General features: G+C 37.7%; 1 protein-coding gene across 1 annotated transcript in view; it reads left to right on the forward strand.

Annotated features, from left to right (window-relative positions):
- Positions 1–15,127: 15,127 nt before the first annotated feature.
- LOC135163625 (alpha-mannosidase 2) overlaps positions 15,128–18,511 on the forward strand; it is an 87,743-nt gene continuing 84,359 nt past the window's right edge. The window contains exon 1 of the mRNA XM_064123216.1: positions 15,128–15,356. The gene's annotated coding sequence lies outside the window, so the exon portion shown is untranslated. The remainder of the gene's footprint in view (positions 15,357–18,511) is intronic.

Here is an 18,511-nt window from a genome sequence, read left to right on the forward strand (position 1 = left end):
TCACGCCTACCAATCGATTTCTCCACCTTGAAATCAATTTAGAAACATTTGTAATGTTCTTTAGGAATTTTGGGAATTTTTTATCATTTTTTGTAAAAGGCGTTTTTTCAACTTTTTAGTCAGTTTAAAAATAACGTAATGATGACGAAAACCTGGAGTGTTTTTATGAGGTGGGTTAATAAAGTTCTATACTGGCCTCGTAAAAATTCAAACTCTCGGGCAACATTTCCGATGACGAAGGACAACGTCGGCAATATTCGGCGCTCATCGTTAACCAATCACAATGAGTTATTTCACGAAGCCACATAGGATTAATTTCAAAATTCATTACAAAATTTACGGTATTGATAGGAATTTTTATGTGTTAGTCAAAGACATTTTAGTATTCTAGCATATTGCCCCTCAATTCTAGTGCCCGGCACAGTAATTTTTCACAGACTTTTCTCTCCGTGTACTCATTCATTAGTTATCCAACAATTTTAATATCGAATAAAGTTTTTTAGAATTTCCTGAAAATTTCGTGGTCAGAAAAAGTTACGCTCATCCCGGATATAAAGATCCTTTTAAAAAGTTCTCTGACATAATTGACCTCATAAATAGTCACTAAAAGTAGTCATAATTGTGAAAATTTTCATTCTATATTAAAAATAATCTTTAATATCCATTACTATTGATATCAACTCTTCAATATTATCACAAACAATGAGTCGCCTAGTCCTCGACTGTCTAATCTAATTGTCCATTCCACCTCGACCAATCACACCCGTCATTCCATTTTCCCTGATAGAATTTTCTCCTCTCCGCATCCATTATAATCGCGACAAAAAATTTTTTGTTTAAAATCTAAAAAGAAAAAAATCTATTCCATTTAAAAGAGGAGAACAAAGGATGAAGATTAATCAAGTGAGCAAAAGAATAGCGGAATAATCATATAGATACAGATAATAATGGGCGTTTCCCTTTGTCAGTACCAACAGGAGGATAATCCCTTTGATAACGCATATCGGATTAAAATAGGGAGAGCAGACGGGCTGAAAGAGCGAGGATTTCTCTACTGAGCTTCACTGATAAACTATAGACCACTCTCACCATCTAATATTTCTTTTCCAAAGTTTTTTCAGCGTCTGTAACTCGCCGGCGAGTTTTTTAACGTTCCTTCCCAATGTGTCTATTATATTCTACAAATTATCATTTTTACACTGGGGATTTCCCCATAATTTTCCCCGATACTAAACACATTTGTTTTTATCGAATAATTTTGAAGATGAAATTCATGACATTACAGCCTCTCACCCCTTAATTACAGAGGTCTATGGGATATGGAATAAAAAAAGGTTGTGGGGGGTTTGTGCAACCTCCAGACAATTCAGGGAAATCTGACCACACCAAAGGATTCTCAAATCTAGAGCTGGCCACAACTGTTCAGTAACCAGTGGTTCATGCCTGTTCCTCTCCTTGGCCTCAAGGTTTGACTACGGAGAATGTCATATACATATATACCCTCCTGTGTTCAGTTAACCCGCACTATCTGCACCTCCTGTCCTCCAGCCTTTCCCGATTGTACACGATCGACTCGACAGACTCATCCACATATATACCCTTGGACTCGCAATTACTTTGTCCTCTGGTATATAAGGTACAGAGAGCAATATCCTCAATTCGTTTGTCCTCCGATCCGAATGATTGCTCGTACGTCTTCTGAGATCGATTTCTTGACTCTCGCAGACATTTCAAGATGACTATGGTATTATCGTTGCAGTACAGAGCGAGAAAAGTATGTGAAAAATGACTGTGACGAGCACTAGAATCGATGTGCAACATGCGAAAAATGGAATGGAATGTGTTTTACTTACACATAAAAATTCCTATCAATACCGCAAATTTTGTTATATATTTTATAATTGATAATATGTGACTTCGTAAAATTTCGTAAAAAACACTCGAATGTAAAGGTCTATAATTTTTTAATTGAGGTTAAATGAAAAATTGATAGAAGAATTGATAGAAGTTGAGCCTTCCTTCATTTTTTACTGTGCCACACGGTAATTTATCGGTAACTCATTGTGATTTGCTTAACGACGAACGCCGAATACAGCCGATTATTGCCGACGTTGGACTTCATCATGGGAAATGCTGCAGCCGACTTTAAATTTTTACGAGGCCGATGTAGAAGTTTTCCTCAGTCGCTAAAGGAAATTTACTAGATGGTATAGTAATTTTTCTCAGGCCTCCAGTTTGTGCGGAGATTGTAAGGTAGGACGGTAATTTTTACCATAATCGCACTATAAAAATTGTCAGATTATTCTCTCCGTCTAGTCGAGCATTTGTGATGGAGAATTTTTTTTCAGGTCATTATTTCCCAATAATACTGGAACTATTTTTTCCGAAGGGTTTACATTCCTGTTTTTCTCTTTGTTCTTTTGGAATGGAAGATATTTTTCTTTAGGGGGGTGAGTTGTTGGGGCAGTGGAATGGACTGATGAAGGGGAATTCTTTCTTTTGAATCTGAATCAAAGGCATTTCTTGTATTCTGGAACATTCATCCGCACTTAATGAAATCATTCATCTGTAGAGACTTTTATTACATCAATTGATTTGCTTGCATGACAAAGTTCAGATGCCCTTTGGCCTAGTTGGGACTTTACTGCTATTCTTTAATGACAATGATAATTGGTGAATGAACATACGAGGATGGAGACTGCTAACTATGTTAAGATTGATCTTTAAAAAAAGTTCAATGTGTGAGGCCAATCTGAAGGCGGGGAGAAAAAATCATGATAATGTAGTTAAAGTCGAGGTCTCAATCGACTCTCCATATCTCTCATTGCAGTGAATAATTTGTGATTTCTGATTTTTTCAGCGATTGTACCGAATTCAATTTATGCAATTCAACTGTAATTGATTTAATTTGAAAGCATCATTGAAATTCCAAATTTATGGGATTCTGGAAGAATTGGGTGAAAGTTATCATAAATAAAAGGAGAATATAAATAAATAAAAGGAGAATATGTCCCGAATTAACTAACGAAGTGGTTACAGCGCTCGGTCAAACAGCAAAACCCCGAAATAATAATTTGTTATTGTTAAATAAAGCACAAGAATATTAAAGGTCATGTGGAGTCGCAAGCCTGAGATACTAGAAATGTTGGCCGATGTTGAAATATTTTCGCAAGTTCATAACCCTTAAATTCTCTGAGATTAGCCATAATGAGTTTCCTAGACGTATTGATCCCCCTGATTACTTTTGCGAAAAAGCGCCCCAGTGAATCTCTCTATTTCTCCTGTTAGGCAATATCCCCCCGGCGCAATTACACCAGCGGAGGGATGTAGCGCCCTTTCGTTGGCTTCCGCCTTGCGCCGTTCTCTATCTCTCTCTGACGCCTGTCATCTATACCGTGCCGTAAAGCGCAGCGTTAAGTCGTCCCTTCGCTCTTCCTATTACGATGTATACACCGCAACCCATTACTTGTGATTATTACGCGGGGTGAGAAAATTCCATATTTTTTACCAATAATTTCGGTAACGAGAAATAAAAATAATTTAATTTTATTCAAATGAAGGAATAAAACAAATTGACTTGTAATTTTGGACAAATTCTTCGTCTTTGAATTCTAAGACCGCCCTTACACAGACGCACACTTTTTTTTCCACAGAATTAATTCAGCAGCACAATTTGTCATGTACGAAATTTTCATAAAAGTGCCCAATCGATTATCCTCCAATTACATTGACTCGAAAATATCATGACGATAAGACAAGCATCAGCCATCAACACACACCATAATACACAATACACATACTGCTGATAGAGTCAAGGAACGGGAGAGAGGGAACAGATGGGGATCAAAGGTAACAGGGGTGGTGAAGTGACAAGAAGGCTATCTATTCTACCAGCAGCTTGCTGGATCCACTTCTCCAACCTCTGGATATATTGAGTATCGATCGTCTGCTTTTATCTCCTTCACCTCAAGTTCACGATTTACGAGCCGACTATATCCAACGTTCTCATAAACTCGGAGATATAAACGTACTGCTAGTCTGACGATCCTGTTATTGGTATTATGATTGGAAATATGGAGGGGAGGAGGGACTCACCCTGAGCCAAGACTTGAGTTTAACGTCGGGAAAATATCTTATTAAGAAAATGTATTGCTCCTTTATGGGGAAATGGTGTACACCTGTGAATCATTCCTCAGATAATCCCCTGGTCCAGAGTTTTGCAATAACCAGATTTTTAGTTTTCACGAATATTTTGTCTCCATTCCCATGAGGCAATGCAGTCCAAAATGCACACCGAAGTGAAACCACAAAGTTAGTGAGGAAAAAAACACGAAAAAATAACGCCCCAAGAGAAACTACTGGCGACAAACAAAAGTAGCCCCAGATTACCTGGAGGGTACTGTAAAACGATTTACTAACTCCACCGAAAAGTCCGTCTGCTACGGCTAAATTACATAAATAAATCAGGCGCTAACTATCCACTCAGCACCGCGACAACCCCCACCCCTTTTTCCACTTTTCGCACTCTTTGTCCTTAGACAGTAGCTATTTAGCTCGCCATTAATGCTGACAATATACACCCAGTACATACAATGCTGCAGCATACAATGTACCCCGTGATCAAGTTATTGCTTTGGAAGGATCCGAACAGAGAGATAAATTATTTAAAAATTACGTGCCTCTTTCGTGATTTTCCAGTCACAACAGTATTCAGTCAACATTAGGAAACAGTTGCGCATTTTTTCACTGAACGTTGCGGACTTTTTTAGAATATTGTACCTCGATTCTAGTGCCCGGCACAGTAATTTTTCACAGACTTTTCTCTCCGTGTGTTCCGTAATTTTTACCGAATATTGTTTTGACTGGGAGATTACCGAGCAAGCCCGTAATTTTGAATGAATTTTTCTCTCCGTGCGCCGCTAGACATCCACCGCTAAACATTGTCAGGAATATTTCCCCTCCTTCTGGGGACCATAATGGTGTGTTTTGCACAAAAATTACTTGGGTTTGTGCTCTCATGGGAGCGCACGTGTGGCCAACCAGGGGGTATATGGGACCTTGTGACACATGTACTCAGGACATCGACCTTTACCGCTGAGGGGGTAGTGGTATAGTTATGAAAATGATGAAGCATCATAAATGACGATATACAAGAGGTATTTTCCTATATTAATTATTCAGTTTATTTCCGGAATCGCCCGAATTGGAATGATACAACACTTTTCGGGAAAGGACATCGACCTCTTCAATTGTTAAGGGTCATTCGTCCATTCGGTGTCAAAAATTGATGGGAAGATACATATTCAATCAAAAAAACGTATCTTTTATGTAATTACGGAGCGATATTTACACAGAGAAAAATAAATATTTTTGCCAAATGTCCCTTTACTTCCGAAAAGTATTTATTTTGTCAATCCTTCATTTCTGAAGTCGAGTAACTCAATACAATTTAATTGAGTCACTTATATTGTTTTAGAACATAATCATGTTAATTATAACGTTGAGTGAACTCCTGCAATAATTATAAGCATTAAATGATTCATCAAAATGAAATAATTATCAATGCAGTTGGTTCAAGGTGACGTACAAAATACTCATCCTCTAGAATAATATGATTATCACAATTTAAACCTAAGTCGATTCCCATCGAAAGTAATTAGACCAAAGAAATACAATTTTGAAAAAATAAATACTTCTCTGGAGTCAATGAATATTTGGCAAAAATATTTTTTTTCTCTCAAAATATTGTTTTTCATGTACGGTTTATATGAGAATTTTTTATATGGAGCCATACAAAGTATGGGGATGAATATATTCAGGGAGAAAATCATTCCGTTTATAATCCTTATTGTTTCTTCCTAGTTGATTCACCGTTTCATTTCGCTTATTGCTCCTGCATTTCTCTCCCTTAGCCAGGGGACAGATGATTGCAAAAATACGAGTGAGGCGGCCGACGAAAAATGCAATTCGTTAGATATTTTCCACATTTGGTAGTTTTCTCACGGACAAAAATAGTAATTTTTCCGGATTCAAAAGTGCAGATGCATGAAATGAAACACGTACAGGCTGCAATTTCAATGGTAATTGTCGGAAAACTTAAGAAACGAGAGAAAAATTTCAAATGACAGACAGATAAACATTCTTCAACTGTGTATCTCTAGTAGCACTCTATGTATGCCATTACTGATAAGCGTCGATGTGTCGGCGTCGAAGAGGGAACCATTGAGTGAAGCAACCAAATGAATCTATTAAATTTTGATAACACTCGGCAGATAACGGAGGGAAACAGAAAAATCCACCGGTCAAGGAACACATGACGTACTCTCTCATCTAGAATTGGAACTAATCAATAAATTCAACCGATTCAAATGATATTTTCCACTTGAAATCATGAATTCACGGTATCACGCTCAAATATATAAATTTAATATTATTGGACAGAATATTATAAAAAATATAATGGAGACATCATACTATAACCGTAATTATTATAACATATAATACTAATATCCTCAACATTATTTATCGATTATATTATTGGGTAAAATTTCATGCTGACATGATATTATTCGCCAAAAAATATTGTTGCTATATTGTCCATGAGTAAACAAAAAGAAACCTAAATTTCCCTGGAGCGACTATAAACACAAAGTTTTATCGGTTCCATCCCTTTAGTTGATTCGTGTCACATCATTAATTTACCCCATCCATCCACCCCTACCCATCCCCCCATTCAATTATTATTTTAACCCTCAGTCCTCTAAATATTGTCTCGAACGATTGTATTTACCGCAGCAATAAACGTCTCAATAGAATCAAAGGGGTCAACTACCACATTCTAATTCCTCCCCTCGAGTCCATGTGCTTGCAGGACACACTAGGAAACCAAGAAAGCCCTCACTTCGTGGAGAAGGGAGGGAAGCGTCATTTCACGAGGGTGTGAGCGATATAGAGGGATCTCAAGGTCGAGTTATATTCCTTTTACAACAGGGTGTATACTCCTTTCTCAGGGTATAAAAGTGCGGAGGTACACTGACAAAGGGACTTTGTAGTGTCACCCTCGTTGAAACTTCCTTCACTCGCAATTTTTCTCCCTTTATTATTATATATTCTTTCCACTTTTATCTACCTGCCACCTTCGTACCAGTCTTTTGAATCTCCTCGGGTCTGGTCGGTGCCTTTTGCCCAATGACGCGCATCTCTTTCACCCACCCCTTGTCGTAAAACTGTGTATGAGAGAAACACAAAAGCACTGGGTTTTCATGAGCCCCTAGCAGCTTGAGAACGTTTGAACCAATGAGAGCCATGCTTTCCTCTCACATTGTCCGGAAATTCTTACTATTGATTTAGGCTGTGCTGATTGATACGCTGAGAGAGAAATATAATTTTGCTAATTAAATATTCGCCTGACAAAAATTTAAAGCGAATTTTTTAATGGAAATTTCGGATATTTGCTTATCTCAAACAAATATGAATGGGAAAAATATACTTTTCTCTCAGTGTACGTAAACGTTAAGTCGCTAGATTGTTAAAAGACCGCATTCACACACGGAGAGAAATATTTAGTAAAAATTACGGAACAGTTACGTACTTTTTCAGTGAACCTTCAGGAAAAAGTCTAAAATATTTGAGAGAAAGTATGAAACGTTCAGTAAAAAAATGCGTAACTGTCCCGTAATTTTTACTGAATACTGTTTTAACTAGGAGATTACGGCACACACACGTAATTCTTAAAGAATGTTTCTCTCCGTCTACATAACAGTATCGCAATTTTTCACAGAAAGTTTAGATAAAAATTACGAAACGCTGCGAAAAAGTTTTATAATAGTTCTGTAAATTCTCCTCCATTGGACGTCGCTCCTGAATCATAAACAAGTTACGTAATTTTTATTGAACATTTTTTCCCGTGTAGGATTCCAAGATTGACAAAAAATGACAAAACAATACGGTAAAATAACCTCCATTATTTTCCTTTGCGAGCCTTCATAATCCTTCCGACATTAATTGTACCTATTCCTTACATTTCCATCCGAATTTTCTGATTTATTCATCTCGAGTATCCCCCATCGATCAGACGACTCGACTTATCACTCCTCACTCATGAGACAGTTCTCGAAATCTATTAATTCCTCACCTTTCCCATAGTTATAAAAAAATGATACCGTAATTAATTCCATCCCGAGTCAAACCAAAAATCTATAATTAAATGTCCATCTCCATCCCCAGTCTCTAGACGACAATTACTCACTAAAAAGTTCTGCATTGATTCTCAACAAGCTTGATGTAGCTCAAGCTCTAGAAATAACTAGTTAAATAGACGAAGACGTCACATTCGGAGAATTGGTGGAACGTTCCAAAACCAGACAACAAATTAACGTAATTAGGACTGAGAAAGAGAGTTGGATTTGAGTCGAAATTAGACTGGGACGTGACTTTGGGGTATTCAGCGTGTCTTCTCTCAACTTCTTCCTTCCTCTTTTCCCTCCCCCTGTCGCCCACCCGCCCTGACGGCCTGCAGTTGGCACAAGATACTGAGACAGATGGATTTCTCTCACTTGTCTCCACACTATAAATGCAATTGCGACTAAGAATGATGCGTAACGAGTGTTAATGTGGGTAAACGATCATGAATGACCGTCTGCCCGGTCCGGTTCACCCGGGGCTTCTCTACTGTACCCAGTGACTCAAGCCCGAGGTCGAATGAGTCAACAGCTCTGCACCATTCGATTGCGGAGAGAGGGGAAAAGACATTTTATTTTCAACATCGCAAAGAGGAGGTGAGAGAAAGAAGTTGGTGGTCTGACCTGTTGTTGTCTAGTCTGGCCAATGCCCTCGTGACCCCACTTGGACCACATACGAAGACTTAATTATATTTGCTAACATCGGGTGAAGCTGTTAGAGGGAAAATTACCCTTTCATGTAATTAAGAGGAGAAGGTAATGTGGGGTTAATGGGAATAAGTTATTTCTCTAAAGAATTTGGGCAGAGGGAGCGGTTGAATTAATGTGGTTGAGAACTTTGTTTTTATTTTACATTATTCTTTGTAATTTTGGACAAAAGGGTGATTCAGGAGAATGATAATTTCTTAGGGCGAAAAATAGACTGTCTAGGTTAGGACGTACTGAGCGAGCGAGAAGGCATCGAGTTTTTTGCAGTCAGGATTAAAATCATAGACAGAACTTCCTACAAAAGGTCGAGTTGTCAAGTTATTCTTACACTGATGGAACAATTTATTTATTCCAATCGAAATTGTTTAACTAGTAACGATTGGTAGAGTTCAGTATGAACCAATGAGTATTCAATGCATAGACTCGGATGGCGGATGTCATGTCAAACAAGGTCTGTCAAATATACATTGATTAATTATTTACGAGCGAACGTTTGGTGAAACCAACTGGCTTCTATAAACTAAGATAAAAATCCGTCTGTTTGTAATAATTAATCCGTTCTATCAGTGTATATATGCTATTCTACTCCAATATTCTCAATATTTAATTTATCTGTAATTTGATTATTAATGTCATAGGTAATGAGAAGATAAATTTGATGAAATCCGTTTGGAAGTGATCAAATAGAAATTGAAATAAAAAAAAAACTCGTCTGTCAAGAGTCAGTGCCATATGACTACTTTGAGAACCCTCCATCGCACCTCTTGTTTCTTCTGAAGATAGTAAATGTTTACTGGAAAATTCGTTGTCTATAATTACATTGAATTATTGATGTACTTCCTCCCCTCTTCTACATCGTTATCCTTATCGCGGATATAGGCAAATCGACTTGAATCGAATCGATAAATCGGCCTGAATCACATCAATGTCTGCGTCAAGTGGATAAATCCACTTGAAGAAGACTCTACTTCCGGTTTGTTATTGTTTGTGTTCTAAATGATTCATTTCGTCAATTCGACATGAAACCAATCGATTTCCGCCATAATTCAGTTCGACTTAATGCAGATCGATTGTGGATGTGGCTTTTGGGGTTTTTGTTGGTGAATCTTCAGTCGTTCCACACCGGATGTTCTTTTTATTGTACAACACTTCGAGATTTTTAACATATTTATCTCATTTTTTTTCAGACAATGACTTAATTCACTGCAATTTCAACGTTTCATTCGCAGTATAAATCAAGTAGTTCCTGAGACCACTGGTCGTATTTTCGCGTGTCCCCAGAGGGGGTAGCGCGGCCGCCCACGCCATATTAAAGTAACACCCGTCTAGTTCAAACCACCCAAAGGGATAGTACACTCGTAACGGAGACAAAATGTTGCGTTCCAGCGCTAATAGGCGATCAGAGAGGTCATTTGTCCTTCGGCAGACCGAGTCCAGGTCACTGGTGAAATATTGTCGATCGTTTTCAACGGGAAAAAATAATCTAGCCCTTAGTCATCCACTCATACACCTCACAATTTACAATTTCGTACATGGAAACCACCCACAAATCACCCCCCGCATTTCACTTATGGATATCCACGTCTCGCGTTCTATGTGAATTTCCAGGGGGAGAAGAAAAACAATGAAATCGTAGAAAAATTCCCACTCCCCAAGATACATTTATTTGGTTTCTTTTCATTGCCATCGAATGGGTTCATAGTTTTGCAGAGGGTTTACAAAGTGAGAAAAATTCAGTAGAAATTACCGATCCGTTGCACAGAGAGAAAAATTCTTTAAGAATTACGTTCATGTTCCGTAATTTGTCATTTAAAATATTATTCGGTAAAAATTATGGAACAATTCCCAGGAAATGTCAGTGAAAACGTTGGTAACTATTCCGTAATTTTTACTGAATACTGTGTTGACTGGCAGATTACGGAACAGGCGCGTAACTTTTCAAGAATTTTTTCCTTCGTGTGGATAATCGTGTTGCATATTGCACGACGCGAGACCTGGGTTCGATTCCCGGTGGAGTTCAAGCGAAATGTTTCACTTTCTAATTCTAATTACCTTCGAATTATTCGGCGGTAAGATCTGTGACTTTTCTCGAACGGTTCAACACCTTCTCCTAAGCAGTCGGAAAATTTTACTGTACAATAGGAGTTACTGATGAAACCATCAATCGCATTCGGTTCTTCTCGTTCGTGCTTTCATTCAAGAAGGACAAACGGTTCCATAAACACGAAACAGAGTCCTCCCGTGAAATCGTAAATCCGGTATCAAGAAATATGTCGAAAAATCTCTCCAACATGTTTCCATCGTGATGATAATAACAACGAAAAATCCACGTTATCTACTTCTCCCGAGCTCCAGTGGCAAGTTCATACGTTTTACCCGTGGGCACAGTAAACTTCCATCTTCAGTCCAACATACGAGCTGGTTTCGATCCTAAATTCAAGTACACGCCAAGCTAGTAAATATATATGTATATAAAGTCTCAGTGTGACCACATATATCCTAACTGGTGCGATGCCACTTCTATCTACCCGGGTCACAGAGTTCGCAAAACCAGCGGACTCGTGAGTACAGTGCAATGAATTTATTTACGTTTTTTTTAGTTATTCATGGTGGCTTTATTTATTCATGACGCCTTCTGATGTTCCACTATGTATTGTTCACAGTTAACCAAAGTATTGTTCATGTTTTATACTGTGAAAAAAAATGCCCCAACAGATCGATTTCTCATGAAATTATTATCACACCAACACTTGCATTGTGCTTTTTTTCCTATCACACTAGGCTTTCCCCCCTTCGCTTGGCTTTTACCCTATCAAATGCCTGAAACAACTAATAATAACATTTCAAGCTCTTGAAATACTTCTCCACTTCTCTCTCACGAAATCTTTCGTTTCATCTCTAACTGACCGCCTGAACAATATTCTTGTGATAAATATCAACTCACATCTGCTCTCATTTATATATATTATTTATGTTTTATGTTATCAATGTTTTGAATTGACCGCGTTAATTGCTCGTTGGAAGATCGGAGGTCGGAAAAAGGAAACATGGTGATTCATTCGATTTTAAGCCGCAAGACAAGTCGGTTTATTTTCACTAAAATATGTCACGATTAGATATCCTTTTGTTGAATAGCCGTTGAAATTACAGTTTATAGTTGAATTACGCAGATGAAAAACAAAAAATAATTGAGCGATGTTGAACGACGTTGAGACTGTTAATGCACAATTTGATAAAAGACGTTGAACTGGCGTAATATTCTGAGATACATAAAGTTGTCGTACTGTCACGTTGAACCATTCGAGATAGACGAAAAACTAATATATAAAATATATATATATATAAATGTATATATCTCACGGATCTAAGTTGTTTCACAACAAGTGTTTATAACATTTACTCTCAGGTCACTATTTGTTTTTTTCATGGTCTGTTTGCATAAAATAGCCCGTAAAATACACAGTGTCCCCGTCTCCGTTAATCGACTTTTCCTCTTTTATTTCTTCTCACAAGTGAAAAAGAAAGCAAAAGACTACAAAGTGAGGAGAAAACGTGCGCAGGTGTGTCGGACGTGGGTAATTGGCACGCTAATGGACGCCGACACGGGGAATTCGCGGATGTAGTGGGGGATGATAAAAGGGGTGTTGAAGGAGCGGTGAAGTGGAGAAACAAGAAGTAAAGTGAAGAAAAAAAGCTACGTAAAACCGGAAGAGCTCAGCGTGTCACGTCTGTAGGGAAATATTATTGTGGTGATGAGACACAATGAAAGGCCGTTGGGCATGTACAAGCCCTGGGGCTAATGGTTTTGCCGCGTGCATCAACGCTACTTCGTCCGCCCCCCCCCCTTTGCCCCTCCCTCCTTTCCGAGGACATTTTTGTATTAATCGTCCTGTCGTATTTTCAATCTCCGCGAGGTCCCGTCGGCTCAGACAGTCGCAGTTATTACGATTTTGCTGAGTTGGAGGGAAAAATGAGAATTTTTTTTTTCTCATGTGAAAAATTGATTTCATTTTTACTCACTGGCATGGGAAATTCCATTATACTCCGGAGGTTTATTTACTTTGATGCTTAATGGGATATTTGTGGAGAAGCGCATTTGCGGAGAGTTACGATGAGGAGTCTTGACGGATGTCATTGATTTTTATAAAATTTAAAATTATCTATTGGATTTTATTTTTTTTTCTAAATTTGGTGGTAGAAATTGGATCTTTTTACTGTTCGAGTTATTCAACCAATTGACTTTTGGATGTCGAAGCAACAGAGATAATTCAATAATCGCGTAACAACGAAGACAACGAGGATTTCCTGCTGATGCTTTATGACTGCTCTCACTTCAATCTGTCTCCTGTTCCACTATAATTTTTACGATTCGAGGGTATGAAAGGAGGAGGTTTCGTCCCCCTTTTGTCGTAATTCTCAGGTCAATCGACGTAATAAAAAGTATTTTGTCAATTTTCGGCAGATTTTTTTACGAGTCCACCTTTTTGCGTCAATGAGAGGTACGTCTGAAAGGTTTAGGATGAGGAATAGCGTCTGTGTCATGAGTGGTCCCTCTGGGCGTCGTTGGATAAACTCATTGAATGCTCGAATTTCACGAGAAAATCGAGTTACCGGCCCTTCTGTTTCACCCCTCCTGATATTTCGATAATCCAATTATTGAGAGGGTGACGATTTTTACTCTTGAAGTATATTGACATTTGGAGGAGAAGAGGAAATGTGCTGAAGGGAAAGAACAATAAAATTTTGGGGGTAAGTGATGATAAAAGATGAGTTCGAGCATTCAACTTCGGATTATACTGCAAACATCTTGGAAATGGAGGGACGTAAATGAAGTTGTCAGGGGGAATTGATAGGAATACGAAGGGAAATTTTTTATAAAAATTACCCTATCGTTTTGGAAAAGATTATCATGTCATTGTTACCTGATTTTTATACTGAAATTATGTAAAAATTGATATATTATGATGAAATATTGTTGTAGATCAGAAAAATGAGTGTCGAGTGAAACTTTAATTACATTGCAGTCAATGACAATTGAAAATAAATTGGTAAATAAAAAATTTATCTTAAAAATTGGTGGCATTTCTAGATTATTCGGAATTTTTAATTTACATCTGAGGATGAGCTGGAAGATCATTGATCCTATGCGATTTGAAACACAAAATTAATGCTAGGAAGCTGAATTAATGAGACAGAGAAAAGTAGTACATTATGTTACGAGTATGAAAAACGGGGAATATCAATACGAGTGGAGAACGTTTTTAGGAGCAGTCGCAGTCTCGGCTCTGCTCATGCTCCAGCCGCTCTTCATTCCCATCCGTCGCGTGGCTGTGAATTGTCCTACGACTGCTCCTAAAAACATCACTCAACTAAAGTCGTTGTACGACTAAAAAAGTTAGAAATGCAACTGATAAAAAAAATCAACTTTATGTGTAAAACTGCAATATACAAATCTCAGTCGAATGAGAAAATAAGAAAAACAAAATGTAAAATACCTATTGTAACATTAATGACGGTATGCATTAACAGTTTATGTATTAACAATTTTAGCAAATAAACTTTTACTTCCAAGGTGGGTATTTCCTTCTTACTTTCTGATCAAATGTGGAAAGATTTTAAACACCTTTTTATGTTATTGACATACCTTTTTAGTTAATGAAAAACGTCTGTGCAAGTAAATAAAATTTCAACTTTCATTCTTTCTGTTATTTCCACAAAAAATTGTTTACCACTAAAAAATATCCGAGTAATTGTTTGAACCCTCCCACGTCATCAAAGGTTTCGCATCAAAACGCCAATCAGAATTTTCCCTCGAACTGAAAAACCACAATCCTCCAGTCCATTGCCCACCTCAATCTTCCAAACCCCGAATAATAATAATTCTCCGCGAGGAGGACCTCCTCCATGAAAATTGAGTACACATCCTCATGAAAATCGCCATCGAATCAGTCTCAACATCTGCCAGCGAATCTCGCCCATCCACCTTGTGTAAATACTCCCCTCCCCCTCACTCTGTCGCCCTTATATCCGCCGAGTCCTCCACCACACGTATTTTTCCACTTTCGTCTATCTGTCCGTCTTGCCGGGGCGAACTACGTCTGACTCTCACTTGCCTTCTCCACTCACACACACTTTTCGGGGGAGCTTCTCGTGGCGTATCCGTGCCGACCAGATTATTGGCACATGCGCCAACGTAACGCCGTTGGGAAAAACCTCACTGCTGACGGCGTGTCAAAAGCATTCGGCTCGAGACACACCAGTCTAACGTCGTGTTCCACCCAGAATGCACGCGTCGGTGGTCTGCAAGTGAATTTATTACGAAAAATATTTATTTAACATTGAATTTAACTGAATGGTACAGTGGATATGTTGTTGTTGTACCGTTGAGAGTGAAAATCGTTGAATTGTGCCACAGCTGATGTTGTTACGATCCACATAACGGAGAGGAGAACGAAGACACGAAATACGGTATAAGAACACAATCTCTCCTGGGAAATTTTTCGAAAAGTTGACTTGGGAGTTTGGAGTTTCCCGGAGTAAAGATCAGAGCCTAGAAACTCCGGGGAGACTTTCTCATAGGACTTTCGGAGAATTCAGGTCCTTGGGGAAGGGCCAGCATTTGTATCTGCCGGCGAGACCCAGGGTCGTGAGGAAATTCGGCGAACACAAATTTTTTTCCGCTAGTCAATGTTACTTTTTGTTCTGTTGGAGTTTTTGAAAGTGAGAATTAATGTTGGGGAGGGGGAAAGATCGTTGTGTAGTGGATATGGAGAAGTGTTTGTTTCTTGTTATTGGTTTTTGGGAGCATCTTATGGCGTTGAAAATATTATTGTTTCTTTTTCTTTTGAAAATGAAAATTTTTTTAGTGTTTTCAGAATTGTATTGGTGTTTTTAGAAAAGTGGCTATTTGGAAATTGTGAGAGGTTGAGTTATGAAGCAGTTTGTTTTGGAATGGTTTCAATTTCGTTGCATGGAGACATTTTTTCATAAACAGTGATTGTTATTATGGGAAACTTGCACCGAATTTATCAAAAATTCTAGCAGATATATCGAGTTGAAGAGTATTACATTTTCTCAATACTAGAACTAGAGTTTTAAGGAGGATTTTTCTTCGTGCAGCTGTATTTACACCGCTGAGGAAGAGATCGATATTTTGTGAGGAGTTCAGGGGCGATTTTTAGGAGAGCAATGCTCGATTCAATTTCGGCAGGAAACTTTTGCTATTGAAAGAAATTATCAAATTTCACTGCAACCTTGCACAAGTGTGAAAAATTCCTAGGAACCAGAAGTCAATAATTTTCTCATTAGCATTTTCAATAGATCCAAAAGTAAAAAATAAGAGATGCAAAATTTATAGTCTCCTTTGATTGTCCTATTAAACTGTCGATTTTTTATAAATGATGATTTTTGAATTATGAAAAGTAAATGGTGTTTTTATAATTTTTGTAATTTTGGGAATGGAAATCAGTGAAGAAGGAAAGGGAACTAATTTAGCGAAGTCGACGGAACTCGATAGAAGAATAACATAATAATTATTTCAGCTTCTGCCAACGTGTAGTCGATCTCCAGAAATGTTTATCGGAGCTTCAATAGAAAATAAAAATTCACTCTAGTGAATAATCCATAAAATGTTACTCGTAGAATAACATTTTATAGATGAATTCTTTTTCAAATATACTTTGAGGTGTTGAGAATTTTATAAACATTCTGTACTTTTCCCCTTACAGGACGTTTCAATCATTCGAATTTGAGTTTAGCCATTTTGTGTATTATATCAGCCCATTATGATCAATCAGTTCCCTTCGAACGTGGGTATTATTTACACCCCATTCATTCACGATAAATAACATTATCTATACTTAATGTAATTTTGATAATCATCGTTGGAAATTGCGATTTGTTTTAATTTTTGAAAACGTGAACTTTCCAATGATTCGCTTTAATTAATTCCAGAATCTGCACGTCGATGAAATTTTCGTATTACCATTTTATGGGAGAATCACGGAGAGAGATGGATTGGTAATAAATTCATTCTGGTACATCGAAGAAAGGGAGAAATGATAAGAATAATGATAACGATGAAATTCAATTAAATTGAAAATGGAAATCTGAAAATTAGGGGGGGGGGAAGGGAGAAAAGCTCATTACTATAAATTGAACTGAAGAGTTGCATTCAATTTAGCATATTTTATACTTCAAATGAATATAATAATCTCCTTATTTTAAGTACACGTTATATTAGTACTTTTTTATGGCAATATCGATTGAGAAAATCGATTGCGCCCCGGTTCTATTATCTACTATGAATAGATTAAATAGCACAGAGACGTTTATTCTCAGTACATATGTATATGGGCCATCAAAAACGACCGTGAGATGGCGGTACTATATTCTAGTCCCTGATGACAAGGGGGCCCTAACCCCTTACTACGGTTCTGATATTGTTTTGCACGTCTCCATTCCACAACATCACGGCCCTTCTTTTATTTTTGGCGCGAAGTAGGGGAATTTAATAAAATAGATCACGTCATTCCTTATGCTGACTGATTTCAAACACTGACGAGCTAAACTATATCCAGACCTTTTCAAAATTTTCAAGCAATAGAATAGAATTGAATTAAAATTATTGGATTATCGATAGGAATTTACTGAATAATATCAAATAATTTGGCTATAAACTTCAATTCTTTATTATCGCACGCAGAAGGTATATCTTTTTCCTATGATATCTCCAGAGGAACTACCCATTAGTGACAAAAATTTTCACACTCTGGACCTATTCAACAAAAGGCCCTTGTTCTCTCGTTTCTTTCTTTTCCTTCTCTGTTTCTGTTTATCAAAACTATTCTAAACATTCCGGCACTGTTCTGAGAAAAACTATGAAATACTGATATGGAGTAAAGACAGCTATAGACCGACGATTAATTTTTGTCCACACATACCATGCACTCTCAATAAAAAAACACGATTTCATTCCTAAAAATCCGAAAAATTCTTGTCATATGCCCGTCTCTGAAAAAAAGGCTAATAAAATATTCTCTATATCTTTTTATCCTGTTTCGCGTGTGAGAGAACGAAACATAGCGAGTGTGAACTTTTCCCCTCTGTTGATTTTATTTCCTGCAAAAACTATTGAAGTGAAAATTTAGGTTGCAAAGCGGCTTCCTCTCTCCCCCACCCCCCGTCCTTGCCCCTCTCTCACCCTCTGCTGAGGTAAAACTAACTGAATGCACGACACTCGATGGCTCGAAGTAAAGTATCGGTAAACTCAATGTGTGCCTATAAACTTGGTCAAAGTTTGTTCCTCGTGACGCTTTGGTTGACAAAAATAAAGGGAATTTGCTTTTTTTACCGCAAACTTTTAACCGCAGGGACAAAAAATCGTTTGCGCGGGCGGGTAATAGGCGAGAATGTGATAGGGGAGATGGGGAAAAAAATAACATTAACGAGTAACTACTTGAATGTACCACTGGAATTAGTGGAAGGATGAATTTCGTTCTTGTAGGTTCAATCAAAAATTCAAATTTTACGAATAGTTTGGTACAATATGCGTTGGTATTCTAGAGGGACTAAAACGTAAGCGAAAAATTCCTGTGTCTGCACGGTAAAGTGGGTTCAGATGA

Source organism: Diachasmimorpha longicaudata, chromosome 6 (genome assembly GCF_034640455.1).
Source record: "Diachasmimorpha longicaudata isolate KC_UGA_2023 chromosome 6, iyDiaLong2, whole genome shotgun sequence".
Taxonomy (NCBI): domain Eukaryota; kingdom Metazoa; phylum Arthropoda; class Insecta; order Hymenoptera; family Braconidae; genus Diachasmimorpha; species Diachasmimorpha longicaudata.